The 27,986-nt window shown below is 37.9% G+C and overlaps 1 long non-coding RNA gene across 2 annotated transcripts; it reads left to right on the plus strand.

Annotated features, from left to right (window-relative positions):
* The first annotated feature begins 2,304 nt into the window (after positions 1–2,304).
* On the plus strand, positions 2,305–27,790 carry LOC139826513 (uncharacterized). Of its 2 annotated transcripts, none has more exons than XR_011736621.1 (4): positions 2,305–2,363; positions 2,829–2,944; positions 3,044–3,216; positions 26,821–27,790. It is a non-coding gene; the product is annotated as an uncharacterized lncRNA (long non-coding RNA). The 2 variants fall into 2 exon arrangements; XR_011736622.1 differs by lacking the exon at positions 26,821–27,790 and adding an exon at positions 4,876–5,041.
* The last annotated feature ends 196 nt before the right edge of the window (positions 27,791–27,986 follow it).

The following is a 27,986-nucleotide window of genomic DNA, read 5'->3' on the forward strand; positions in this document are numbered from 1 at the left end:
TCCTAGTTGTTTAAAACTGCTTTTGAAAACCTTGCCCACCTTAAAAAACTTCTTAGGTTTGGCATATTTCAATCATGTTTTAGTTAGTCAGTTGGACCCAGACATTAATCAGACACACAGGGAGTACTTCCATCACAACATGAGTAGATATATAATTTAATGAAATAATTGAGTATTTATCTTATTTTATATTCAATACTCAATCTTATGTCTTGTTGGCAGTATGAACAATTCAGGCAATTTCCAACTCACACTCGTTTGTTCATTTGCTATCCAACACTTTAGGTAGCATTGGCCTTTTGACGCAGCACAGTGTAACTGAACCACATAATTATGTGACAGATGAAACTACAGGTGGAAGAAGTTATGTGGCTCAGAAGCTTATTATAGCAGAGAGGCTCTGTTGCCCTAAATTGCATGTGCCCAAAGCATATAGACTGCTTTGGCATTGTCATTGAGGTTGAGTACAAAAAATATAACAACTGGAATACAACACAGAAGAAAAACAACAAGAAACCAAATGATGCTACTTTACTTTTCTACGGCTTTACTCTCCTTTCATTTGTCTTATTTTACATCTATCTATTTTACATGTTCTGAAAGTACAACTGGACCTATAGAGCACTTAGCTTTTCATTTGGGGGCTGCCAAGCCAAGAAACATCCACAGAGGGTGATTCATCCTATCCCTAGAAGTTCAAATATTATCTCATCTAGGCCAGAAGGATGCAAACAGTCAAAGAGATTGGTTTTGTAAGAGGAGATGATTTATTTGAGGTCATGCCCTCACTTTGAAACTTCTCCACTGATCATGACTAGAAGACACAAATCCAAACACAAGATCACATAGTCTTATCAGAGCTTTGTGCTCAGTTGTGGCCTTCTTCAGCCAGAATTTCTGTGAAACTTGATTTGCATCTGGATAAGTGTCATAACTCAGTCTAGGAACTACCAGGTTTCTTAATTAGTAGTGTGAATAAAAGGCTTTTTTTTGTTTTGTTTTGGTGGTGTTTTTTTATTTGTTTCTTTGTTTTGTTTTATTTTAAATAAAGTTTTTGCTTGGGTATTTGTGTGTGTGTGTGTGTGTGTGTGTTTGTTTGTTCGTTTGTTTGCTTGTTTGTTTTTTCCTCCTTTGAAGCTCTTTGCTTGGCACTATTCTGTGAACAAGGGCTATGAGTCTGTAGGATTCTAAATCATATTTTCATGGTCTGTGAGTTTGATGCAGTCAAATCTGTGGCCTTGTTCAGGGGCTGCAGAAGTCATTGAGAACATTATCTTCAGTGCTCTCAGAACAGGGTGCAGAGACATTTACTAATCATACAATTAGTTCATGTTCACTTTGATTAAAACATGTTGTAAAAGACAGGGGGTAACGTTCTGATCCTGTTTAAATCACTATGAAAACTCAATAGGACCAAGATTTGACTCCATGTAAACCAGAAGTTAAATAAAGAAAGAACAGAGATGAGAAAAAGCAGCAACAAACATCTTCGTGTAAAGCACTGGTGCTGGCAATCATTTCAAAGCACTAGCAAAGCTGTTATCTCACTCCTCTACAAGAAGGAAAAAAGTACTAAGAATTCTTTTCTGTCAGTGTTTAGGAAGACTCTACAAACTTTGTTTCTGCCCTTAGCAGAAATAATTTGCACTCCTAAAATTTTTGAAACTTTTCCAAGTCTTAAAAAAAACCTCATGTAAAGTAGTTGCTGACTCTGTCTCCTATTTCAGTTGTACACCCTTGAGGTGTCTTAGTGAAGCTGTGAAGTTGGATATGTTAGGTGTAGAGTTTATGAATATGAAAAGCAGTAAATTTACATGATTGTGGTGTACCAGTCATTGAAATTCACTCCTGTTTGAGCAGAAAGGATGTACCAGTGCATAAAACATTTAATTAATGAACACAAAATCTTTAAAACAAAAGCAAAACTTGAAAGAAAGAAGAAAGAGATAGACAGGTTTAACTTCTAAATGCATTTCATTTTTGAGAATCTTTCAAGACCATCTCTGAAGATCTAGTGTCAACACCATTGCCACTTCAAAACTCATTTCTGCTGCCTATTGCACTGTTTTAAACTTTTACTTCTAAAGTCAAAACAAAAGAACGTAACCTCCCGTTTGTAGTTTCTCTTTTATAAAATGAAAGGCTTCATATGGCACAAGGGCAGCAATTATGCCATCCAAACCCATATGACAGAGTTCTAGGGATAGCAGTGAAGCAGGCTGGAAAAAGGCAAAAGATACCAAAAGTAGGCATGAATTTAATTCCATTTTTTTCCAATATTCTTTTATGTTTTTTGGGGATCTTCAGATTAAGAAAACTGACTCACTATAACCTTCTGCTTGGGACAACTATACTCCATTAAGGTAAGAAATGTGTTTTGGTGCAATAGCAATACAATAATATTCAATAATATCTGTGTCACATATTCGTAGACACATTTTTGATGTAGTCCTTGAAAAAGCTTGTTTTGAAGTTGGATTTATTAGAAATTACTTTTGCTAACCTACCGTTTTATTTATTAAGGCCAAATTACTCATAAATATTTTGAAGCACATTGGCCGGAGTCAACAATATTAGCAACCATACTAATTTAAGAGGAAATGCATTTCGATACTTATGGCAGGTTAAAAATATGCTACTGTCTTCTGCAGGGAGGACATATAAGTTGTCTCTCTTCAGGCAGTTGATCTTGCACCTTTCATTAACCCCTGCACAGAAAAGCGTATGTTATGAAAACTGGAGCCTAGAAGTATAAATGGACCTAGGAAAGACAAATCAGTCTTACAAAGTGCTTATGTGATTTTTCCTTTGTCTCTACAAAATTTCAGGAAACACTTCGGTCCAGAACTTAATGGTTTATTCAGACTTAATTCATTACTCTTAAGGAAGCAATGATCATGAGCAACAGGTTTGGACAACTGAATATCCAGAACTTAAACAAAATGTAAGTCCCCTAAGTTTTGCTAAACTGTTTATGTTGCTGATATCTATTATTTTTTTCCCTTAAGATTAATCTTTACTCAATATGAATTCTGCTTGATAGGTGCAAATTGTAAAGTTCAGCAAAGACTCTAAATTCTGAATTCTATAAGGAAAATTGGTCTTGTGATGTCTGCAAGTAGGAGCTGGAAACAAGAAACACTTGAAACGGTATTAAAAATTTCTACAGATTCCATTGCAATTTAAGGATCAAATGGAAGCAGAACACTACTTAAGGTAAGAAAAGCAAAAGCTTTTTTGCTTACATTGATGATAAATAACAAACAAACAGTCAAACATTTGCAAGGCCAAAATCAAACAAAACCTCCTCACAATATACAATGTTAAACAACAAATTGATCTGAAAACTTGTCTTACTTCGACTTGTTGTAAAGCAGAAAATTCATGATGATCACTGTAAGAAAAAAAAAAAAAGTAAATTTGTTTAACACTATTAATCAGATGAGGCTAACACTATTGTATTGGCTAGAGTACAACGAGAAATGGGACAGAGCTGCAAGATGAGTGGAATTCTGTGTGTCATCCCACAAGCTCAGTATCACCAGAAGTTCACCTAAATAAGGTGATGCTTGATTGCTTGAGATTTTCAATGCTATCAATGAAGAAAAAACAAACAAACAAACAAAACCCAACCAATATTTCTGGGGGTTAAAATTTCCATCACTTGGAAGCGTGAAAGAAGTCTTCCAGACTTATCTGAACTAAAACCATAGATTACAGAGCTAGACAGGGTCTCAAGGTATTGTCTTGCCCATTCCTGCCCTTCAAGGCAGGCTATGCTTGAAGAAGTCACTGCTTCATGCTGACAGCACACCGTGACACCTCATTGATTGGTGTTTCCACTGCGTTGTGAACCTCACAACTAACCTCAACATCTGAGCACCCAGAGACAGAATTACAGAATGGCTGAGATTGGAAGGGATCTCTGGAGGTCATCTGGCCCAACCCTCCTGCTCAAGCAGAGAAAACTAGATCTGATTCCCCAGGACCATGTCCTGGGCTTTTGAATACCTCCAGGAATGAAGAATCCACAATAAACCTGGGCAACCTGTGCCAATACAGTGACATCCTCACAGTGACAAAGTGTTTCCTTATGTTCAGAGGGAACCTCTTCTGCTTCAGTTTGTGGACATTACCTCTGGTCCTATCACTGGGCATCACTGATGAGGGCCTGGCTACATGTGCTTTACACTCTCCCTTCGTGTATTTGTACACTTTGATGAGATCTCCCCTATGCATTCTCTTTTCCACAGCGAACAGTCTCAGATCTCACAGCCTTTCCTCATAGGAGAGATGTTTTAGTCCCTTAATCATCTTTATGGTCCTTACCTGGATATTTTCCAGTATGTTCATATCTTGTGTGTACTGAGGAGCCCAGAACTAGACACAGTACTTCAGGTGTGGCCTCACCAGTGCTGAGGAGAGAGGAAGGATCCCCTCCCTCGACCTGCTGGCAACACTCCTAGTGCAGCCCACGATAGCATCTACTTTTTTTCCTACAAGAGGACATTGTTGGCTCATGTCCCACTTACTGTCCAATACGACACCCAGACCTTCTTCTATGAATCTGCTTTCCAGTCAGTTTGCCCTCAGCATATACTAGTGCACAGGGTTATTTTTCCTCAGGTGCAGGACTTTGCACTTCATTTTTTTGAACTTCCATTGAGCTTCACTTTTGAACTGTCATCCCACTTCTCCATCGTGTTGAGGTTTCTCTGAATGGTAGCACAACCCTCCAGTGCATGAGGTGTTCCTCACAGTTTTGTGTTAACAGCAAACTTGCTGAGAGTACACTCTGCTGCATCATCCAGAGCATTAGTGAAGATGTTGGACAGGATAGAATCCAATATTGACCTCTTATTTACTGACTTCCAGCTGGACGTTATACCACTGATCACCACCCTCTGGGCCTGACCATTCAGCTAGTTTTCAACTAAAGTAGGTGTCTGCTCATCCAGCCTATTCGTTACCACCTTCTCTGCAAGGATCTTCTGAGAGACGATGTCAAAAACCTTGCTGAAGTCAAAGAAGGCAATATCAGCTGCTCTCCATTCATACAAGCAAACGAGTAATTTCATGGGATTATCAAGTTGGTGAGGCATGCTTTTCCCTTTGTGTATCTATACTGTCTACCCATGATCATGTCCATGTCTTTCAAGAGATTGGAAGTGGTTTCCAGGAGCAGCTGTTAGGTCACTTTCCTAGGGATCGAGGTGAGCCTGACCAACCTGTAGTTCTCTGGATCCCCCTTGTTGCCATTTTTGAAGACAGGAGTGATGCTTAACACACTGGGTCTGCTTAACCCTAAGAGGAACTTCAGTGAGCATAGACTGGCTTTGAAACATCATGGTCTTCATGTCTCCAAATAACATTTTCTCTGCATTTTGATTCCAGTTCAAACAATCCTCTCAAGTTTAGGGATCATTTAAATCCCAAATCAAGGTATCTGAAACACCACATATCCAAACCAGACTATAAATTCCTCAATAAACAATATATTTTGTCCTCCCGCACTGGAATCTGCCATTTATCTATGCTGGGATTTTGTAGTCCAGCAAGTAGTCTCAGTTGAGAAAACTTTTTTCATTATTGATATTTACCTAATTTGGTATTCTAAAAGCACCAACATATGCTCCAGTGTAGGACACTACTACATAAAAAGAAATTACCATAATTTCTACAGCAGCCAAAGCCTAGTGAACCATTAAAAGCAAACCAGCTCAATGAACCGAATCACAATAACAAAATATAAGTACACTGAAAGCATGCCTAGGGCAACAACACTTATTTTACTCCCATCTCTAATACTGACTTTAATAAATGACAAAAGAATCCAATAATTTCTTTGTTGCTGTTTCTGCCTGGACTTCCAAGACTTTCAGACAAATTTTCAGCATAGCCTCTTGATTTGATGGTCTCCATCATAAGGTCAGAGTCTTATACAGGAGTGCTGATTGCTTTCCATTCCAGTTTGCCAGATGGTGTATCCAAGATGAATGGCTACCTCTGAAAATGATTTTTTTTTTATGTGTGTGTGCATGCTTGTGTGTGTTCATGTGTATGAGGTATTAGCCCACACACCAAAAAATTGAGTTCCATCCAAGACATTATTGCAGCTTTACTGCTCTTACCAGAGTGGAAGTCCCTTTTGGATGGCTTCAGAAAGCTTCAGTTTACAGGTCACTGATTGTACAGCCTTCAATCCCAGGGCTTCTTTAACCTGTTTAGTCCAAGTGTAGCCAGCATGGAGCAAGCATGGCATAATTGTTGCTATGATGAAAGTAATTCTCTTTTTCAAACTCACTAATAAGTGACAACAGTCATTAATGCCATCTAGAACTGACTGAACACAAAGCCATTGGTCAGTATGAGAGTTCATATCATATTTTCTGTGAACTTGCTGCCATCACCATTAAAGCCAGAAAAAAAATGAAGTGCCTTTTTTCTTGGAGTGTCCCACTTGAAGAACAAAGAGGAAAAACTGTCCTATTACCTTGTCTGCCAACTTCATTAACAGGGAAGTGCTCTGAGTAATTTGGTTGTGAATGCTCGACATCCTTGAGAAAAATGGTCTTGGTTTTCACTGAAATGTACAAGTAAACTGACTAAAAAGATGAAATAGGGATAGGGTATTATCAAAGCCTCTGAAGCGATGTTGTCCTCTACCTCCTTCTCTCTCATATCCATCTCGCATTTCCTGCTATCCACACCCAGCACTGAGTGTGGCCATCAGTGAGGGCAACTGGAATACTGTTGGTAAGGTGCCACACAGAGGTACAGAGGGACCTAACTGCCCAGAAGGTGTCTTTGCTACTGAGTTTCACTTCCCAAAGCCCTGTGGCCAAACTGCACATTAATTACAGTAGTTCATAAAATAACACATTAGTTTAGTTGAACAATGAGTTCCCCTTTTGTCTTGAGAAGACCACTGTCTTTAATGTGGAAACTAGACCTGTATTGCCTATGTCTTGGCTAATCAGGCACTGAATACAGGAGAGTTTTACCACTTTACAAAGAAAGAAAAGAATTTTAGTTGTCTAGGTTTCAGAACAATGCTCAAACACGTTGAGCAAGTATACTTCAACAGCTCCAAAATCAGATGGCAAATACAAAAATCTGATTTACTATGATCTTAAAAGCCACTTATTTTGAGCTCATCTCAAAACGTAAGAGGAAACATAGGATGCTGCTTTTGTAGCCTGCTTTCATCTCTAGGACTTCACAGATAAGGCAATGGCATTTGATACGGAGATGTACAACTCTTGGCATCATTGATCATGTCTGCACTATCAGACATGATCAATAAGCTTACTGGGAAATGCCCAATCCCAACATGCATTAGGTTTTAGCAAGCAGCAGAGTCAGAACAATTTGGAGGCACTTCTACTTTTGTTCTGTTTCAGAGGAATTAGTAGGGGTTTATTGGGGTTCTGCTCATTAAACTAGTATTATGCAACAGCTGTAAGACGACTAAAATAAACTTGACAAAAAAGCCATACAAACACCAACTCTTCCACACAACGCTCTCCATATTTTACAGATGAGTTTTATTTGTCCATGAGTCTCTCCTTTTCATGTTCTCACTTGTATTGTGACTTGAAGGACATCTGAGAACAACGTGGGAGAGTAAGACAGAGGCCAGCTGCTTGTGACAAATAACTTAAAGTATGGAGAGTTAGAAGCATAAAAACCAGTGAGAGTACTGTGCTCAACGTATTAGCAGAAAAAGCCAAATCAGACTTTCACTGAAGTCACAGCGTCTTTCAGAAGTGTCAGTGTATGATTTTATGTGGTACATATTTTTATTTATTCAGAAAAATAGATTTAAACATGGCTTGTCTTTTATTTGGTACAACTGCTTGCAAAAAAAAAGTCCCAGACCTAGTACATTTCCAGAAGGTAACAGAGATATTTCAAGTTAATCTTTGACAAAGAGAGTATTGTGCTTAACAATGCTTTTCAAAAGATACAAACAATACATGTGGACATTATTCTACCCACTGTGTCTATATTGTTATACACATTGTATTTCTCAGAAAAAGCACAGGTAGCAAAACTTCATTTCCCCAAAATGCACTTCAATATATTTTAAGTATAAAAACCTAATTTAAAATAATGTCAGCATCTTTTGCCTGCAGAATATGAGGCTCAGCATCTTTAAATTATTTAAGAGGTCCTCAGAGAGTCAGTTATGCTTATAACGTCAGATTTACTCAAAGAAATTGAAAGAGTAAAGCAAAATGTTGAATAAGGACTTCCTGTGCGATTTCACCAAGTTATTTTTTACTGCCTGTAATTGAAGCAGCATTCTCACCTCACACAGTTTTAGCCAAAAATATACGTTGTATAACTGCAACTTGTTTAACTTGTTTTGTTTATTTTTGTTTTGTTTTCTTTTTATTTTTTTTTTTCTTTATAAATAGAGTAGATCTGGTCTACTGAACTGTTCTTTTCCCCATGAGGATTCATTCACAAATAAATACAAACTCTATCGAGACTCAATTGAAAGTACATTTGTACAGAGGCTTACATATCCTACATATGTCTCTTCTAAGAGGAAAAAAATATATATTTTTTTGAAAATGTAAAGGAAAGAATCTACCAGTGCCTTCTCTGGCATATTTTGTTTTCCTTTAGTGTGATAGAAGGAGCAGAGCTAATATATATAATATGATTTTAACAGTTAAAAATCATGAATGTCAGAATCTCCGCAGTGTCACATCACTGTCATCCTTTTTCATTACAAGTACACTTTGGAGGGAGATATAACCAAAAACTCTAGCCTAATATTAGCCATAACATTAGTGTTGTCTTTAGTGAAGGTTATTCTTTGCTAGGCATTTTGAATACCCATGAATAAAACAAAGTCTGTGGAAGATGTGCTATATTTTCCCATGCATAAGCCCCAATTTAATTGTTTAAAAAAAAAAAAAAAGTGCCCTCCTCAAGCGCCAATATTTTATCAAGAGAATGGGCTAAGGCTGTGTGAGAGAAGTAATTTTTGAAAATTATAAGAGAACCAGGTACATGCTTGTATTCAAATGCTGCATACACTTGCCACAAACTTCTGTCTTAACATAGACATCTCTTTCTAATTTAATGAGATCTCACAAGTTGTAATACCAAATCTAGAGTGTCCTCCATGTTCTGAGCCCATCTTTGAAACCATTCATTGAACTATTGCAATTAGAAAGTTGGCATGCATTTAAACCGTATAGCTTTACTGAGAAAAATTTGCATAGTGTCATAGCATGTGTCAGTGCTGTTTTCTATAAGCAGATGCAGCAGTACCTCTTGTCATCCCTTCACCTCAGCTACTTCTTATGCCTCTAACGAAAAAGAGGACCTACAGATCCTTCTTTGCTTTGACACTCTTTCAACACTAATGAGGAAATCAGAAAGTACACTGAGAACATCTATCAGAGCTAGAACAAGGAGAACAGACCAGTTCCTACTTTACCTCCAAACACCTTGTACTAGCACACCATGTACTGCCCATGTCTGAAATACTTTGTATTTCAACTAGAGCACAAGTTCCCCAGTGAAGAGATGCATCAGCTCATTCGATTTTGAATGGAGCACACACATATTGTCTCTCTGTACATAATAAAAGGGATTAGTAGCAACTATAATGTTAATATTTTGGGAAGAGGTTTCTAATTAACTGAAACAAATAGTTTTCCCTATAAATCAAAATGAAACACACCCTGGGTGTATTTACACAGTTCATAGATGACATGCAGTGGTGATACCCTCTGATCTGAGGTGCTTGGGTTAAAGCTGAGTAACAATCTTAGCATTTGAGCATGGGCCTCCCTGCCTTGACTCCCACTCACCCTTCACCTCTGCTGCAACACAGCTGCTCCTGGGTACAAGAGCTTCTCTCCAGGGTCAGCTGCTTTCCACGCCTCAGCTCCACTCAATAGCTTCACTCTGGGTCTGAGGACCATTATTTCCAGAGGAAGCTGCAGGCTGAATATTTTTAAGTGGGTCTGAATACCGTGAATAACATAGCAGCAGCAAAACTAGAAGATGACTGAAATTTAATTGTGCCATTGTTTCACGAGTTGTCTTCGCCACGGATTTTTCTACTCTCTCTCTCCTTTACTCTGACTAATAAAGAATAGTGAGAATTCGGTGTCCAGTGAGGGGAAGTACAATCAAACAATTTGATATGAAAGCCAATTGTTTTTGCTGTTTATAGATCCACCAAGCCATAGCTGCCACAGGGCAGTAGATTAAGGAAGGACTGCAAACACAAGGCATGTACCACTGCCATTCATCTCTTGCTTTCATTGTTTGACTTCAAAATCCAATCTGAGGTTATCTTGTATGGAAATAAATGGGTCAAGGCAGATGCTTAACTTTAACCTTCTATGCCAGACATCACCTTGTTCATCAAAGACTGGCAAATGGAACAGGACTTCATTTAAGCAGAAAGTGGAAGCTGTGCAGATTTGAAATTGCTCATTACATCATGAAGAACAAAAATGCATCAAGCATACCTGAATTCAGTTTGACCACTGTTGCTTGCTTCACACTTTGACTTTTATACCACAGGAGAATTCTGACAAAATGTTCAGATTCTAACATTAGCATTGGACAGTAATGTTTTCCTCTCCCCCTACCCATCCCATCTTTAATTAAGTCATTTCCTCTAAGATTTGTGCCAATCTCATCTGGCACAAAATGGTGAAGCTACACTGAAGCCAGTGTTCATTTACATATCTATGGATCACTTAGTCTTCATTTTATAGTCTGACTTCAGCTTTTGCAAGTTCCCATCCCCTCCATTGCCCATCAGTATGCTGACCATGACTCCACTTCTCCTGGCATCGTGAAGAGGATGACCTCTAAGTCTAGATCACTTGAACAGTGTTCGGACAGCAAAGGGGTTTGCGAAATAAATTCATGGCTGCTTTCTTAGATCCTTCATATTTCAGAAAAAAATATTGATTATTTTGGTTGTAAGTTCAGTGAATAGCCTCTGTAGAGGATACAGGAAAAATTAGAGAGGAAACAAGTCAGAGAATATCAGCAAAGCAGCAGCATTTTGATTTATTCTATTTCTTTGCTATTCTCACCTTGCTATTACCATTTTCATTATTTTTCTCTATCAAAATAAAAGAATGAACCTACAGGCATCTATTACTACAGAATACAGAAGTAGCTTTTTTTCTAATGCATTATATCACATTCCGTGTTTATTCATTTTCACTCTCATGTCAAAAAATCTTAAACCTAAATTGGATAATTTATTCAAATAATAGCATAATAGGAATAAGAAGGCAGAGTAACTCTTCCAGTTTGAACATGGCAATTGAAAAAGATTGCATAACACATGTGGAGTTCCCAAGATGTGTTTACAGAGGTCTCCATAAGCACTAAGTTTTCTCCCTGTCTGCACCTTGGTTTAGTTGAATTAATTTTCTGTGAATAAAATGAAACTTCCTCAGAGAAGTCAGAGGGCACTTTTTTTTTTCACTTGAGGAAAACTAAAAAATATTGAATGAGTAACAAGATCCAACAAATAACAACTCTTTTTAACCCAGTTTTATGGGCTGGAACAAATATATGTAACATCCCAGTGCTAGCTCTAGGATTTGAGTTTCTAAGATTCACTTTAATGACCTCACATCACAGCACAATATTTAATGAAAATTGTCTTCCATATTCATAAAAATTATTTCCTGTATTCAAATGAATCAATTTTTAAGAATTAATCTGAAATCAAAATGTTTCAAATAACCTCGCGGAGCTTCACATGATATCCTTAATGATTAATCAATGCCTTGAATGTACGCATGACACAACATACATTAGGAAACACAGTCTCTATCATGGAACATCGCACACTCATTTCACAGGTTGCAGAGTGCATACCATGCTCGGACGTAACAAAAGTACTCTGCTCCCAATTTAAGTGAAACAATGTGCATAAACATGCTTAAGGACTATGCATATATGATTTTATAATTTCAGCATCTTCAAGCATTCTCATAATTTTTGTGTAATTTGCCTACAAAATAGTTGTGATTTTGAAATAGATGGGCAGAAACACGTAACAATATATATCTTGGCCCTCCTTATCTGCAAGTCCTTTAGACTGTTGATTTATTTTTTTTCTATAGCAAACTTTCTTTTCAAGACTGTATCAGAAAAGAAATTCTCCCGAAACCCTCTCCAAGGTCAGAGAAACAATGGGTCTTCACTTTAGTTGCTAGCAGATGTGTGCTCTTGCCCGTAAGATTGCTATGCTCTGTATCAACTTTTTTTGGTTTTTTGTTTGTTTGTTTGTGTTTGGTTTTGGTTTGTATGTGTTTTATTATTATTATTATTATTATTATTATTTTTTTAAATCCTAACACTTATGTTGGAGAGTTCTTTTAGAATTCCTCTTGATGTCTGGATCCTGCTAATTGCCCACCTTTGTGACATCAACAGCAAAAAATACATATTTTTTCCTAGAAAATTCATTGTCTAAAATATTTGATTTCCCTTCATGTGCAATAAACTAATTAATAGTGTGCCTGTATATTTCATAGTCTTCACTTTCTAGGGTAACACAGCTTGATTCTTTTAGTCTTCTTTGCAGGAATCCCTCAGTCATCTCTTGGTCTCTGTTGATGTTTGGATTTTTCTCCAACTTGCACAACAGGTACTCCAAAGATGCCTACTATAGTCTCTGCAGTATTATTACAAAGTCTTTTTTCTGCTGGGAATATACTGCAAGATGCATCTTTTCTGATCACATTCAACTTTCACACCTTCATTATTTCAGTGAATTATTGTAAAATCTTGTTAATGTCAGCTATACTTTTCTCTTTCGTTTGCTTTGTTATTCCCCTATGATAGGCATACAACTTATAATAGTAGTGCTTAGTTTTATCTATCTATCTATCTATCTATCTATCTATCTATCTATCTATCTATCTATATATATAGATATATATAGATATGTGTGTATATATATATACATATATATATTTGTATAATTATGGCCCTCAAGGTCATTCAGTTCTTCGTATGTATCAGGATATGCCTAATTTTTTTGTCTATTAAAAAACCCAGCAAGATCAGTTCCAGAATTTGGTTTTGATTAACTCTATTGGTACAATCTTTCCAGTCTGAACTACCAGAAAGCTTTTACTCAGAGTATAAAATCTGATCCCTTTCTCTAGCCTAGGGGATCATTCCCCTGTTCATGTTGTAGTATTTACCAGAGCCCAGGTACATAGAGATTATTGCATTTCCTTCACCTATGGTTTTGTTAAATATCAGTAAGGTAATTGGAACCTGCTGTGACAATGTATCTTTTCTGAAGAGGACATTCTTCCATCACAAGTCTGATACCACGAGTATTCTATTTCACATACAAAATGGCTGGAAATGTCATTACATTTTTTTCCTTTGAGCCTTTGTGCATTCCTGTCATGACACAAATTAGCTGGCAAGTCTTCATCATAAAGTTCTATTTGTCAAACTCAGAGAAACCAATATAACACAGGCCTCTGTTGTATAAGAAAAAAGGGTAAAAAGAATTCATAACATACAGCATATATAACTTTTATAATTTATTATCTTGTCCTGTAGAGGTTTCATCATTTGTGTGGTGTTATACAAGCTGTAAAAGATGCTTAAAATAAATGAGGATTGTCTTCTGATTCATCAGTGACTCTAAAGAGAACTACTCAGTTCATGTAAAGATTTCCCTTGATCAAGATGGTTCTGTAAAAGGAGGTACTGAATACTTTTTGAAATATCGACCATTCAGCAGTTTGCTGGATTTTATTACAATCATCTGTTCACTGAAAACTTTTAAATTTGAAATAAAGATGAAAATGTATTTGTCTGACTTTTTTTTTTTTTAAGTATAAATCTTGGATAACTTTGGAATAATTCAGCTGTTCTTTGGAACAATTAAACTGTTATAGGAGCAAGAATATAGACAAGCTCTAAATGTTGTTAAAAACACAGTATTTATGGAATATTGAATTATTCAATATAACGTGAGAATAGCGAGATCCAGGACATGGTACTCTCTGGTTATTTAATAGTTTCACATTCAATACGGGGCAAGCATCTTAATCTAAATTACATTGTAGATGTCACTTAGAAAGCTATGCTGAATCTGTAACTTTCAAGTTAGATATAGTTTTTTGAGAGCAGTTTAAATCTTTTCCAGGGCTACATGATACAGTTTAATTGTCAGAACGCACATAGAAAAAGAAAAGACTAAAAGTATTTTTCCACCTTTGGTATAATATGATCTTCTTTTTATCCTATTATTTTTTTTTAACAAGTGACATTTAATTAAAGCAATTATAATTCTACATTTCTATTGTTGTGCTGATGAAAACATCTGTTTCTTCAGGACTGGAATCACAGCCTAGAGAAGCACAAAGTATAGATTTTTCCTCATAAAAGTTACTTCGTAGCCTCATAATGTTACAGTTTATTTTACCATACCATTATAATCCTAAGATATTTTAGCTCTTAAAAACAGGCATTTTTTAGAACAAGTGATTTAAATTCTCAGCTTAAACTAGAACAGAATGTGTTGAGTCTACAGGGAGAAGTGGAAGATGTGCTTTTTTCTCATGGGGAAGACCATTTTTTCTCTTTATTAGTTTATTAGAACAGGTCCTGACATATGCAAAATTAAGGAAGCTCCACTGATTGAAAGTACTACTTTCTACTGGTGAAAGTGTAGCCAGTTTATGCATGTTCTTGTTTCTCAATTGAAGGTTTTTTGACAATTTGCTTAAAAAATGCCAGATTTTTTTCAAGGAATGGCTATCTAGTGGAGACTACTTTGCTAGCATTTTTCATTTTCTATGGTATGCACCAAGAGTTCAGTTCAGAAGGTCACTGAAATCAGCGGAGTTACTCACGATGTCAAAATTATGCATGATCTTCAACAGTTTGTTGGATTGAGGCCAGAATTCCCATCACTTGCAGCTGAAGCAGACTAAGGGCAGAATTTGGTTCATGGTGGCCCCTTGGTATTTAATGAGTATAGTGCCTTGTACAGCTGCACTTGGTAATTTACACAGCTCTGTAACTTGTGTGTTTCTTCCCACAAACCAGGACAATTTAGCTATCTAGCCTGTTTTCATTCTATGGGAGGATTTATTTTTTCAAGAAACCTGTGTAGCAAACAGCTTTGACAATACGAGGTACACTCTGTTCAAAATCTATTTTTTCTGTAATCATGAGATTGCCTTGTTCTGCATGACACTTCATCAACCTTCTGATTTAAGTCTAGCAAAAAAGACAGGATATTGATACTGTACATAAATCCCATTAATAGGAAAGAGACAAATATCAGGTACAGTAACTGGCCTTTCCATAGGCTTGTCAGGATAAAGCAACATGGAATAATTTTTAATTCTATGGTATAAGGCCTTTTAATTTTCCTTATAACTAATTACAAACCAGGATAAAAGTATCATGTTTACTGGGACATTTCGCTCCAAGTTTAGGCTACATGACCTGATGCAAATAGCCTCAAGAGAGCTGTTAGGTGCTAAAAATTTTGAAAGTCTAAGCTTTTTCATATAGGTATCTACTTGATCTACAACACTATCATCAAATACATAATTTTCGTGCTCAGTGAATTATGCCCCAGAATCACGTGCCTAAAGTATTACTGAATTTCCCCTGACTTCTGGACAATGGACGTTTTTGTTAGCCTAAGGGATTTGTATTCCATAATAACATGAAACATATACTTGGAAATGCAAACAACACTGTTAACATTTGAAATAAGTTTAGAAATTCAGGAATTTATGCTGCCATTAAAAGCTATACTAAATTGCTTCTGGGGCTATTTTGAGAATATCTCTATTAATAATATGACAAAAGATGACTTTAATGGCATCATAAACCAGAAACATGAAAGCATTATTAAAACCTGTTTCATAAAGTGTTACAAGCCTGCTATCAGTTAAGCTGCTCAAACATAATGAAATTTTGAGCTAAACACACTGGACAACTTAATGCACTTTAAACCAGCGGTGCTGTAAATTCAATAGCAATGGATATGTAAGCTAAAAGAAGAAAGGAAAAAAAAAAAAAAGGATTGTTTTCACCAATATAGTTCAGAATAAGTATTATAGGGTAGAAAAATATTACACACCTCCTGAAATCTAGCGACATCTTCTGAGAATCTTTCCTTTCCTGGTTATTACTGTGGAACATGTGTTCTGCACATTGCCCAGTCCTGCCATATCTTCTTAGAAGCATGACATTTAGTTTAATTTATCCAATGAAATCAGTCACTTTAGGATCTTACACATTTTTAAGACACAGAGCTATACGCTGCATTCCTTTTCATTAATTATTTACCTCTCTGCAGGGTGAAACACTTACTTTACATGTTACGTTCTTTCCTCTCTAAAATACTGGACCTGGGTAAAACATGAAGCATCTGAAAATCAGACCTGATTTTGTTTAAGACAGTAGCCATTTGTTGGTGGAGGTGCCTTAATGAAAGCTTAGAGGAATGTTTTTGGAGATTGTACCCCTGTTCAAAACCATGAAACTTGAAAACATCAAGTGTAGTTGAAGGTCTAGTATCCCTCTCATTGCAAACACCTTAAAATGTTTTTGGCAACAAAGACTTCAAGGAAAACAGAAAACTAAGGATCTAATGTAATTCTTTATGCAGCTTAGATTTAGACCTGTGTAATTCTTAGTATTACAATCTAATGAAAAAGAAAGCATTATGTTTCTGAAAAACATTCTGAATCATATACATCTGCTTAAAAGATCAAAACAGATTCCCTGCTTGAATTATGTTAATGGCACCTTTTAATTAAATGGCAAAACTTGTCTAGAAAATAAGTACACAAAGTCCTGCAAGTACTTCTTCAGATGTACATCATCTCACAAATCTATTTCTGATTATAGAAATAAAGAACAGGTACTCCTAATACATTAATAACTAAAGCAAAGACTCTCAGAAGCTACAGTTCTCTCATAGAAACTACTGGAAAAAGCCCCATACTTCCTACTATTTACATGCCATTCGCACATTATTCTGTCCTCCTAATCCCTCCCTCTTAGCTCCCCTGCTCCTCCCTCTGTTGTATTACATAAGATTTGACACATTATAATGGAGTTTAAGTAGCAAATGAGGGAACTGACTTACAGAGGTAAGAGCATACAAGTCAAAAACAGAGAAAAAAACGTGTTGGGAAAAGTAATGAGCTCAGCTAGAAGATAGCTTTGAGTGTTGTTTATTTAGAAAATCTGCAGTGTTTTTTAGGATAATTCAGTTGTGACAGATGCAATGGCAGTGATAGGTAGACCACAATTTGCAAGGCCTGCCCACAGTCCTCATACAGGAAACTACGTCAGCAGAGCAGTTTTGTATTGACCATATTTGAGCCTCTTGCAAACTTCTTCGGCTAAAAATCATTGGTCAAAAATGTTCCTCACTGCATATAGTTCGTGTTTTATTTACAAGTTTGGTAGCAGAAGTTTTCTGGTTGAAAGATCAGCATGAATAATGCACAAGCTATAAATGAGAGCAAACAAAATAAAAAAGACTAAAAGGGCCAGAATAGCTTTTCTAAGTTTTGGGTGCTATGTAAAACTTAATTTTCATTTGGATATTATTTTTCATTCAGCTCAACTCCATGATGTATAATAAGGATAGCACACAGTACACATCACCTTGTTACAATAACAGGAGTACCTGCACTTTGATCCATTTCTGAAAGAAATTAAGTAAATTAAGTAAAAAATAGAAAATAGTCTTTTTGCCAAATTTCATAGCTTTAGGGTTTCTGTGAGACAAATGATATACCAAGTTCACTTAATCTGTAAGAAATATCTTTTAAAAAAGACAAGGAAACTCCTTCTTCATCATCTTATTAATCATTCCCCGAATCAACTGGAATTGTTTGACATGTATAGATCATAGCTCAGGAAGAGCTAGGAGTCATGCTTTTGCTCAAGTTGTTATTAAACTTGCTTGTAGAGCTGGAGGCAGAAACAATGGGAAAGAAAACTAACTTCATTGACACCTGGGTCTTAGGAAGGGTGGAGGGCAAGACATATATATTTCAGCCTCAATGGTCAGCTATTGCAATGGGTCATCAAAATGTACACACGATTCGGTAAGTCCGCTGGTTATGGCTCTCTCCTGCCGAAGGCATGTAGCAGGCTTGTGGGATTTTCTCTGTTACTTCCAGTACAGACAGCCAGAGTCTGGACTAGAATTAGTAAAGGCACCAGCTGGAGGTTTCTGCTAATTGGTTTAGACCCCTCTTTGTGTCTTACTGAGGTGTCAGGATGTTTAGACCCCAGCTTTTCTGTTTAACAGACAGGAGAGCTTGGAGGCATTTGCTGTTTTCCTGTTTTCTTGTGAGGCCTATGTAGGAGGGAGAAGGTAAATTAACTTCTGCCTTTGTTGTATAATATCTGCTTGTATTTAATAAAAACCAGGAGCACTTCTCATCAGTTTGCTGAACAAGTAGAAGGCCATTCAACCATATGTTTGTATAAAATCCCAATGGAACACTTGAATCATTACCTAAACGCATGAGATGATCATTAGTGTACTTATATTGGAGGCAAACTTGCCTTGCAACTGAATTTTACCTACAGTTTGGGCTTTTACAGCGTCTTTATCTGTGACGCACTGAAACAAAGCATTCTGAGAAAGGTAAGATGCATCTGCATTTTGAAGATTACTAGTTATGCTGAGCTTAGCATATCACTAAAGTTTAGGTGGTTTATAGAAGGCAAAATTCACAAATCACTTTACTTTCGTATACTTAATGAGCAGAAGCCCAGTCAGTTTTCTAATCCTCTCAATATAAAGAAAATTTTGAGATGAACTGAAATTGAAATGAGTAAGAAACGTATGATAGTCAGCTAGGCTCTTATCTCTAGAACCTCTAAGCTCCAATAAAGCCAATGCCAGCTGGCTCTAAGTGGACCCTCTGCTGGCAAAGGCTACTACCAGTGATGGTGGTAGTGCCTCTGTGAAAACATATTTAAGAAGGGAAAAAGAACTGATGTGCTACAGCAGCTGCAGCCAGAGAAACATGAGTGAGAAAATGTGAGAGAAGCAACTCTGCAGACACCAAGGTCAGTGAGGAAGGAGGGCTGGAGGTGCTTCAGGTGCCAGAACAGAGAATCCCCAGCAGGCCATGGTGCAGACCATGATGACGCTGGCTGTCCTCTGCAGCCCATGAAGGTCCATGGTGAGGCAGAGATCCACCTCCAGCCTGTGGAGGACCCCATGCCAGAGCAGGTGGATGCCCGTGGGAAGCCCAGGCTGCAGCAGGTTTGCTGGCAGGACTTGTGATCCCATGGGGGACCCAGGATGGAGCAGTTGTGAAGAACTGCAGTCTATGGGAAGGACTCACACTGGAGCAGGGGAAGAGAGTGAAGAGGAAGAAGCAGCTGTGACAATATGTGATGACCTGACCACAAGTCCCATTCCCCTGTGCTGCTGGAGGTGAGGAGGTAGAGAAAATTGAGAGTAAAGCTAAGCCTGGGAAGAACAGAGGGAGGAAGGAAGGTGTTTTTAAGATTTAGTTCATAGTTTCTCATTATCCTACTCTGACTATATTGGTAATAAACTAACTTCCCCAAGCTGAGTCTGTTTTGCCTGTGAAAGTAATGGCTTAGTGATCTTCCTGTCCTTAGTGATCTTAACCCATGAGCCTTTTGTTATATTTTATCTCCAGCTGAGGAGAGAAGTGATAGAGTGGCTTTGGTGGGCACCTTGTGTCCAGGCAGAGTCAACCCATTACATTGTGAGAAAATACTGTTATCAAGAATGCTGTTAAGGAAGCTGGCATAATACATTTCACAACCAAAGAAAGAAAATTTGTTTATAGCCTTTTCATTTTTCTAGTTTCCCTTCCCTTCTCTACTTTTATAATTCAGGTTTCAAAGATTTGAAAATTCCTGATAAATTCTGTGCTGAACTCTATGCTATGGAGGCACTCCTGAAAGGATGGGCAATTCCAGCAGTAGGAGAGACCTGCCATGTGTGCAGGGCAGACCCAGACTGAACAACCCAAAGCAATCTGCTCTTCTGCAGTGAAGCCTGCATGTAACGCCAGTCACAAAGACACTGGGTTATGGCTATGGTCTTCTTGAAACAATGGATCAACACAGATGAACTTCCATTGCCTCGAAAACATCATGAGACTTGGGGCTTATAGAGGATAAGTAACACAGAAGGAAAAAAAAAACCTCACACTTTGCAATGGTATCTGGGAACCAGGAAACCTGCTCTAGATCTTATTCCATGTTTAAAGGATTTAGCCTGGCTTTTGTGTGCAAACACTGTGCAAAACCTTTCTCCTATTCCAGTTCTTCAGCATTGCACTGGACCTGGAAAACTGCAGACATTTTCCAGCCTCCTCAGTACACTTTGACAGCATTATGCATTGACAAACATAAGAATTACAAATTAAACCTACTCATATCTAGGGGATATTGATTAATGCACTAAGACACTTTCCTTATGTGCATTGAGACCATCTTCCATAAAGAACTACTACTGTGATGTGAATAAACTGAGGGAAGTAAGGTCAGAAGCAAGAACGTAAAAGAGCAGAAAACAATCCTTCTGAACGACTGGGGCTTGTTAAGAGGCCTGTATATAGTCTGAATTCAAACCAAAATAAAGCAAAATACCTCTATGAAAACACATGCAACATGGGGAACAAACAAGAAGAGCTAGAGATCTGAGCACGCCTGGAGATGTGGTGGGATGGGTCCTATGGCTGGGGTGTTGGAGTGGAAAGATACAAGCTCTTTAGGAAGGACAGGCAGGAGACACAAGGAGGAGGTGTTGCCCTCTATGTCAGGGACCAGACGGAGTGCATGGACATCTGTCTGGGGATGGATGAGGAGCTCATCTAGAGCTTATGGGTCAGAAGTAAATGGAGGACAGGGACAGGTGACATTATAGTGGGGATCTGTTACAGGTCACCTGGTCAGGAAGACCAAGCAGATGAGGCCCCCTATATACAAACTGGAACTGCCTCACATTCCCAAGCCCTCGTCCTCATGGGGGACTTCATCCACCCTTATATCTGTTACAGGGACATCACAACAGGGCAAAAGCAATCGAGGGTGTTCCTGCAATGCATTGATGACAACTTCATTCTCCAAGTGATAGAGAAGCCAACAAGGAGAGATGATATACTGGACCTTTTTCTCACCATCAAAGAGGGGCTGGTGGGGAATATGCAGCTCAAGGGCAGCCTTGGCTGCAGTGGCCATGAAATGATGGAGTTCGAGATTGTTAGGGCAGTGAGGAGGGTGCACAGCAAGCTCAGTACCCTGGAGAGCAGACTTTGGCCTTCTCAGGGATCTGATTGTTAGAGTACCATGGGATAAAGGCCTGGAGGAAGAGGGGCCTAAGAAATCTCATTAAATTCAAGAATCACCTCCTCCAGGCTCAGGAGCATTGCATCCCAACAAAGAGGAAGTCAGGCCAAAACATCAGGAGGCCTGCATGGATGAACAAGGAATTCCTGGACAAACTCAAACACAAAAAGGAAGCCTACAGAGGGTGAAGGCAAGGACAGGTAGCCTGGGAGGAATACAGAGAAATTGTCCAAGCAGCCAGGGATCAGGTTTGGAACGCTAAAGCCCTGACAGAATTAAATCTGGCCAGGGACATCAAGGGCAACAAGAAAAGCTTTTATAGCTACATTGGTGATGAAAGAAAGACTAAAGAAAATGTGGGCCTGCTCCAGAAGGAAATGGGAGACCTGTTTAGCCAGGATATGGAGAAGGCTGAGGTACTCGATGACTTTTTTGCCTCAGTCTTCATGGACAAGTGCTCTAGCCACACTGCCCAAGTTGCAGAAGGCAAAAGCAGGGACTGGGAGAATGAACTGTCCACTGCAGGAGATCAGGTTCGAGACCATCTAAGGAACATGGACTTGCACAAGACCATGGAACCTGATGAGATGCATCCACAGGTCCTGAGGGAACAGGTGGATGAAATTGCTAAGCTACTGTCTATGCTATTTGAGAAGCTGTGGCAGTTTGGTGAAGTTCCTGCTGACTGGAAAAGGAGAAACATAATCCCAGTTTTTAAAAAAGCAAAAAAGGGAGACCCAGGCAACTGCATACCAGTCAGCCTCATCTCTGTGCCTGGCAAGATTATGAAACAGATCCTCCTGGAAACTATGCTAAGGTATATGGAAAATTAGGAGGTGATTTGTTACAGCCAACATGGGTTCACAAAGGGAAATCATACCTGACAAATTTGTTGGGTTTCTACAGCAGGGTTACAGCATTGGTGGATTAGGGAAGAGCAACTGATGTCATCTACCTGGACTTGTGCAAAACATTTGACACTGTCCTGCACAATACCATTGTCTCTAAAATGAAGACACATAGATTTCTTGGATGGATCACTCAGTGGATGAGGAATTGGTTGGATAATTGCACTCAGAGAGTTGTGGTCAACAGCTCAAAGTCCAAGTGCAGACCAGACCAGACCAAGACCAGAACACAGGGGCTGGTATTAGGACTGGTGATGGTTAACATGTTTGTGGGCAAACATAGACAGTGGGATCGAGAGCACCCTCAGCAGCTTTTCATGTGACACCAAGCTGAGTGGTGTGGTTGATACTCTAGAAGGAAGGGATGCCATCCAGAGAGAGACCTTTACAAGCTTGAGAGGTGAGCCTGTTTGCACCTCATGATATTTGCACATGGGTCAGGGCAATTGGAAGCACAAATACAATCTAGGCAGAAAATGGACTCAGAGAAGCCCTGAGGAGAAGGACTTGGAGTTGTTGGTTGATAAGAAACCAAACATGACCAAGCAGTGTGCACTTGCAGGCCAGAAAGGCAACTATATCCTGGGCTGCATCAAGAAGAACATGACCAACCGTTCGAAGGAAGTGATTCTACCCCTCTGCTCCAGGATTGTGAGATATTACCTGGAGTACCATGTTCAGTTCTGGAGCCCTCAATATAGGAGGGATATGGACCTGTTGGGGAGGGTTCAGAGTAGGCCACAAAGACGATCAGAGGGCTGGACCACCTCTTTTATAAAGACAGGCTAAGAGACTTGAGGCTGTTCAGCTTGGAGAAGAAAAGGCTCCAGGAAAACTTACTGCAGTCTTTCAGTACCTAAGGGACCTACAAGAAAGATGGAGAGGGACTTTTCACCAGGGCATGTAGTGATAGGACAATGGGTAAGGGGTTTAAACTGAGAGTAAACTTAGATTAGATATAAAGAAAAACTTTTCATCATGAAGGGGGTGAGACACTAGAACATGGTGCTCAGAGAAGCTGTGGATGCCCCATCCACGGAAGTGTTCAAGATCAGGTTGGATGTGACTTTGAGCAACCTGGTCTAAAAGAAGGTGCCCCTGCTCATGCCATGGGGGTTGGAACTAGATGATCTTTAAGGTTCCTTCCAACCCAAACTATTTTGTGATTCTATGACAGAATAAATGAGAATAAAAACAAATTAGTAAAAATACCAGAGTGTGAATTGAGCTAGAGAAACACATTAAAAATGGTGCTGCTGTACTTTAAACCCTATTTAGGTAGGTAGCTCACTAGTGCGTGATCCCAGCCTGCATGTTTTGTTTCACTTGTCTTTCTTGGGTGTGAAGGCCCTTTGAAAATCTGAAGATGGGAGCTGCAAAATTAGAAGCTTCAGTGAAACTCAACATGTTGCTCTATCCACAACCCTTAAACAAATACAGTATTTTGAGATTACAAAGTGGTGATAATTTCTGTTTTCCATTATAGTAGTAAACAAAATGATCCACCAAATTAACTCTTCAAATACCAAAATGGAAAGCAAATATCAATACATTAACCTTGAAAAGCTGTGTTCTTGTATTTTTCTGGATGTCTAATGACTAAGTTGAGGAGTGTTGTTTCAAATGCTTTCAGTGCTTAATTATGTTTCTAACAATATACTGGATCAAACACTCTGCAATGAATTTATGGTTTGATTTCTTTTTTAGTACCATAATTACAAATTGTAAACAACTTCCTTTTCCCTAAAGGTTGTGTAACTTAATCAAAACAGAGGGGAGGGGTGGAGAGCACGGAACAAAAAAAAAAACAAAAACAAAACAAACAAACAAACAAAAAAAGAATCTATTGAAGTAGAAATTAAAAAAGGATGTTTGATATGATAAATAATGACTAGATAATGGGTTTCACTGGGATATGGAAATCTATCCCACAAAGAGAGCAAAAACCTGTGTGAAGGGGCTTGGGGAAGGACAGCCCCATTCTGTTTTTCTTTCCTTCTTCCTTGGTGTTCATGCCACCAGGCCAGACCTTAGGGATAATCCACGTTTGACTCAGTTCACCCAGGAGTCTCCTTAGGAATGTTTGTGGTTAGAGGAGAAACAAGTTTTTCATTTGTTTTGTTGACAAATGGAGAGGAAAAAGTAGAAGGTATTCCACATATTTAGTGCTGGTGAAGAATGAACACATGTATAATTTTGATGCATTGAGGTAATTGAATCAAGATTCCTCCCCACAATATTTAATTTTATTAATCTTTTATTGAGTAGTTTCACTTTATTAGTTGATTATCCAACTGACTCTTGGACATTTGACGATCTGTTGGGTTAGACAGTCTCTAGAAATTTGCCTTTGCATGGCAGAGTAGTGGGTTCACCAACCTCAGGAGACCAGAATACCTCACAAGTGTCAGGTGATCCAATTGCACCTATTTTGAGAAAAGGGTTAGGACAACAGTCTTTGTTCCACTAAAAAATATACATTTTGATTAGTGGAATATATGTAGATGAAATACCAAAAAATATAATTAGAATTTTATTTAATTTTCCTCCTCAGCTAACCCCTATCTTGTAAGCCTGCCTCATCAGACCTAACTCAGCTCACAAAACCATACAGAAGTCCTGAAGCCCATCCTTCCCATCTCTGTCACTGAAGATAGTTCTCAAAACAGTTCAAGCAGAAGCTTGAGCAATCTGCTGCTTTTCTAGCCTGGGATCCACTGGTTCATTTTTATATTTTTGTTGCACATTCCTTGTGATTAGGTAAGGGAAACTGCCATAATAATTTGGAAGATTAGATCACTTTCTGGACTCTACCAATTGAATGTTGGTAAATTTAACAAATAGTTTTATTTCTTAATGGGTACAGATTGGTTTCAAATCTGATTTCCCCACCTGAAAGCAATTCATGACATTGTAGTAAACCTGATACAAGAACCAGCAAATGAACCCAGCCCTCAACAGAGTCATAATCTTAATTTCCCTGTGAGAAATTTGGACACCCTGGATTTTATATAAATTCAACAGAAGAATGATTCAGGCAAGAACTGCACAACCATGAATTCTCCCATTCAGACTTCATTAGATTTTAGGTAATCCTCTGGGACACAGTCATATTTGGTTTCACAGAAGTTGCAGCAGCAACACATCTGTGCTAACGTACGTTCTCCCAGTGATGGGAACTATATGCCAAAAATAACCTAAGGAAAAAATCAACACCAGCATAACTATTTTAAGAATAAACAACAATAGTTGAACAAGATGTTTATGACAGAATTTTCTTCCGTGGCTTAACACGATACATGTATAACATGTGTTCTTTAATGTGCAATTTCAGGTGTAGCAGAACTTTTGTTAGTAAGCATTATTTTGATTTGGGGACTGGGAAGGAAGACAGTTACTTTCAGTCACGTGTGTATCAAATTTTGATTTACTTCTAAGCAAAGTGTTCAGGTTTTATTTTCTTCAAGTGAAACTTTGCATTATTATTATTAGACTTTTAGATGAAAGGAGCCAAATTAATACCCTGTTTTCTGCTCCTTCATCAATCTGTGTATGAAAGTGATTAACCCATAGTTCTTCTGTTTTAGCTTTAAATATAAAGCTGTTCTCTTTTGAATAGTAATAATTTGAAATGCAACATGCTAGGGCATTTTATGTACAACATCTTACAATGTTAAGAACACGTGCAAACCTATTAGTGATGGTGGTAATGGCTCCGACGGAACTGACATTATGACCACAGGGCTACCCGTATTAGATTTTAGAGAACTGTTTAGTGCTTTGCCTGCCTAGTGTTCATGGTGATTTTTTTTTTTAATGCATGCTTTTCTCTGTCTATATCCATGAAGTTCTCACATCATACTTACAAAGCTATTTCTGTAGAAAGAGCCTGTACAAAGCAAAGCAACTGAATGTTTTGTGATCCTTTAATCTTTCATGTCTTCACCAAGAAGTAGTTGGTTCCCCTCTCACTAGCTAGTCCATTTCATAATCAATTACAAAAAACTTTGCCTTACAATAGCACAAAGGAACTTTTAAGGGAAACAAGAGGAACACATGGTCCATTAAGATCTCTCATAACTAACCCTGAGACTTTTTAATGCAGTTTCTCCCAGCCTTAGCCTTCCCAGCTTGAAATTAAATCAATTCATATATCACCATTTATCATCTTGGAAATCTATCTCACAAATGTACTCTCCCATTTTCTCCTCCAGAAATGTGTCAGAATAATTCACACTTGCTTCTATCACTGCCTTTGACAATTTGTTCCATTATTCAGTAAGCCTCTGCATAAAGAAATTCTCTCTGAACTGCTTATAGATTAATCTTTTCTTTAACATAAATCCATTATCTCTGTTTTTGAGTAAATTATTATCTCAAACAGTGCCTTAGTGACAATCTGGTTCTTTTCCTTGAGGATCTTACATGGGCCTAATTAGGGCCTTGTTCTGCTAAGGTCTATGCTCTCTGTGTATCTGATTTCAGATATTGTGACTTCTTTCAGCAATTAATAAAAGTGCCTTTTATTTTTCATCTCTTACAGGAGAAACCCTGCAATACCTGAATAGGAGATGGGTCTTGTTTACATCGATTCAGCAAAGCAAAACAGCTGAAAAAGCCCTAAAGCTTGACACAATGTTTCAGCCTATAAGGAGTATCTTGTCTTAGTTGCTCTTAATGCAGTCATGACAAAAGGAGAGTTTTGGGAGACACCCTTCATCTGCAACACTTTTTCTCCACTAAGCAGCTTTAGTTATCTGGAAGAAATGCAAGTACTTGGTTTCATCTATGTTAATGTTAGCAGTACAGTATAAAGATTTTATTATGGCAGGGATTTTGCTTTTCTGTAGTAGCAGAAATAGTAAATTTGTGCTCTACCCTTTTCTGAGCTCTGCCCTTTTCTCTGTTACCTTGTACAGTTATATGTTTTTATGCTACATCCAGATGTTAAAACAATGAGCATTGTGGAGGGAAAAAAATTAGTAAGTTAAGAACATAACACAGATATAGATTAATAGGTTAGCTTGATAGGCTGCTTAGAATTGCATAAATCTCACTCTTTATATATTTCTCCTGTTCCCACTAAGACTTCATTTGCTCAAATAGCTTCTGCATTATATTGGTTCTGATTGGTCATAACTTCATAAGTTGCTTTGAGATAAATTTTCAGACCTAAAGGATCTACATAAAGCCATAGTTTTTGTGATTATTTAAAATCAGACATTGAACATGGATACTATGCTCAGTCAGCTTCACAACTTCAGACTTCCTTACCTAGCTAAGGAACGTTGTTAGGAACCTCTGCTTATGGTGTCTTCTCTTTTGTTATAGTACATAGAGTTGGTACTGCATTTTAAAGATATGAAACTGTGAGTTATGATGCTTCTATCTACGTTTACCGTTTCCTTGACTGTTGTAATGTGGAGAACATTTATGGTGGGTGTTGCATTCTCTTGGGCTTGTTCTGATTTGTAAATGAACTGTATAATGTTGGCTGTGGTGCTGCTTTATAGTATACCTGAAGTAAAGCTTTCCAAACATTACTTTTTTTTTTTTTGTTGTTTTTCCAAAATGGAACAGATACTAGAAGTCAATACACCATAAACACATTCTTTATCATTACTTTCAATCTAGTATAAAATCTGGTATTTAACATTTATTTTGTCCTCATTTATTTTGTTACAAAAATTTTGAATTATTTTTAAGATG

This window comes from Patagioenas fasciata, chromosome Z (assembly GCF_037038585.1).
Source record: "Patagioenas fasciata isolate bPatFas1 chromosome Z, bPatFas1.hap1, whole genome shotgun sequence".
In the NCBI taxonomy this organism is placed as follows: domain Eukaryota; kingdom Metazoa; phylum Chordata; class Aves; order Columbiformes; family Columbidae; genus Patagioenas; species Patagioenas fasciata.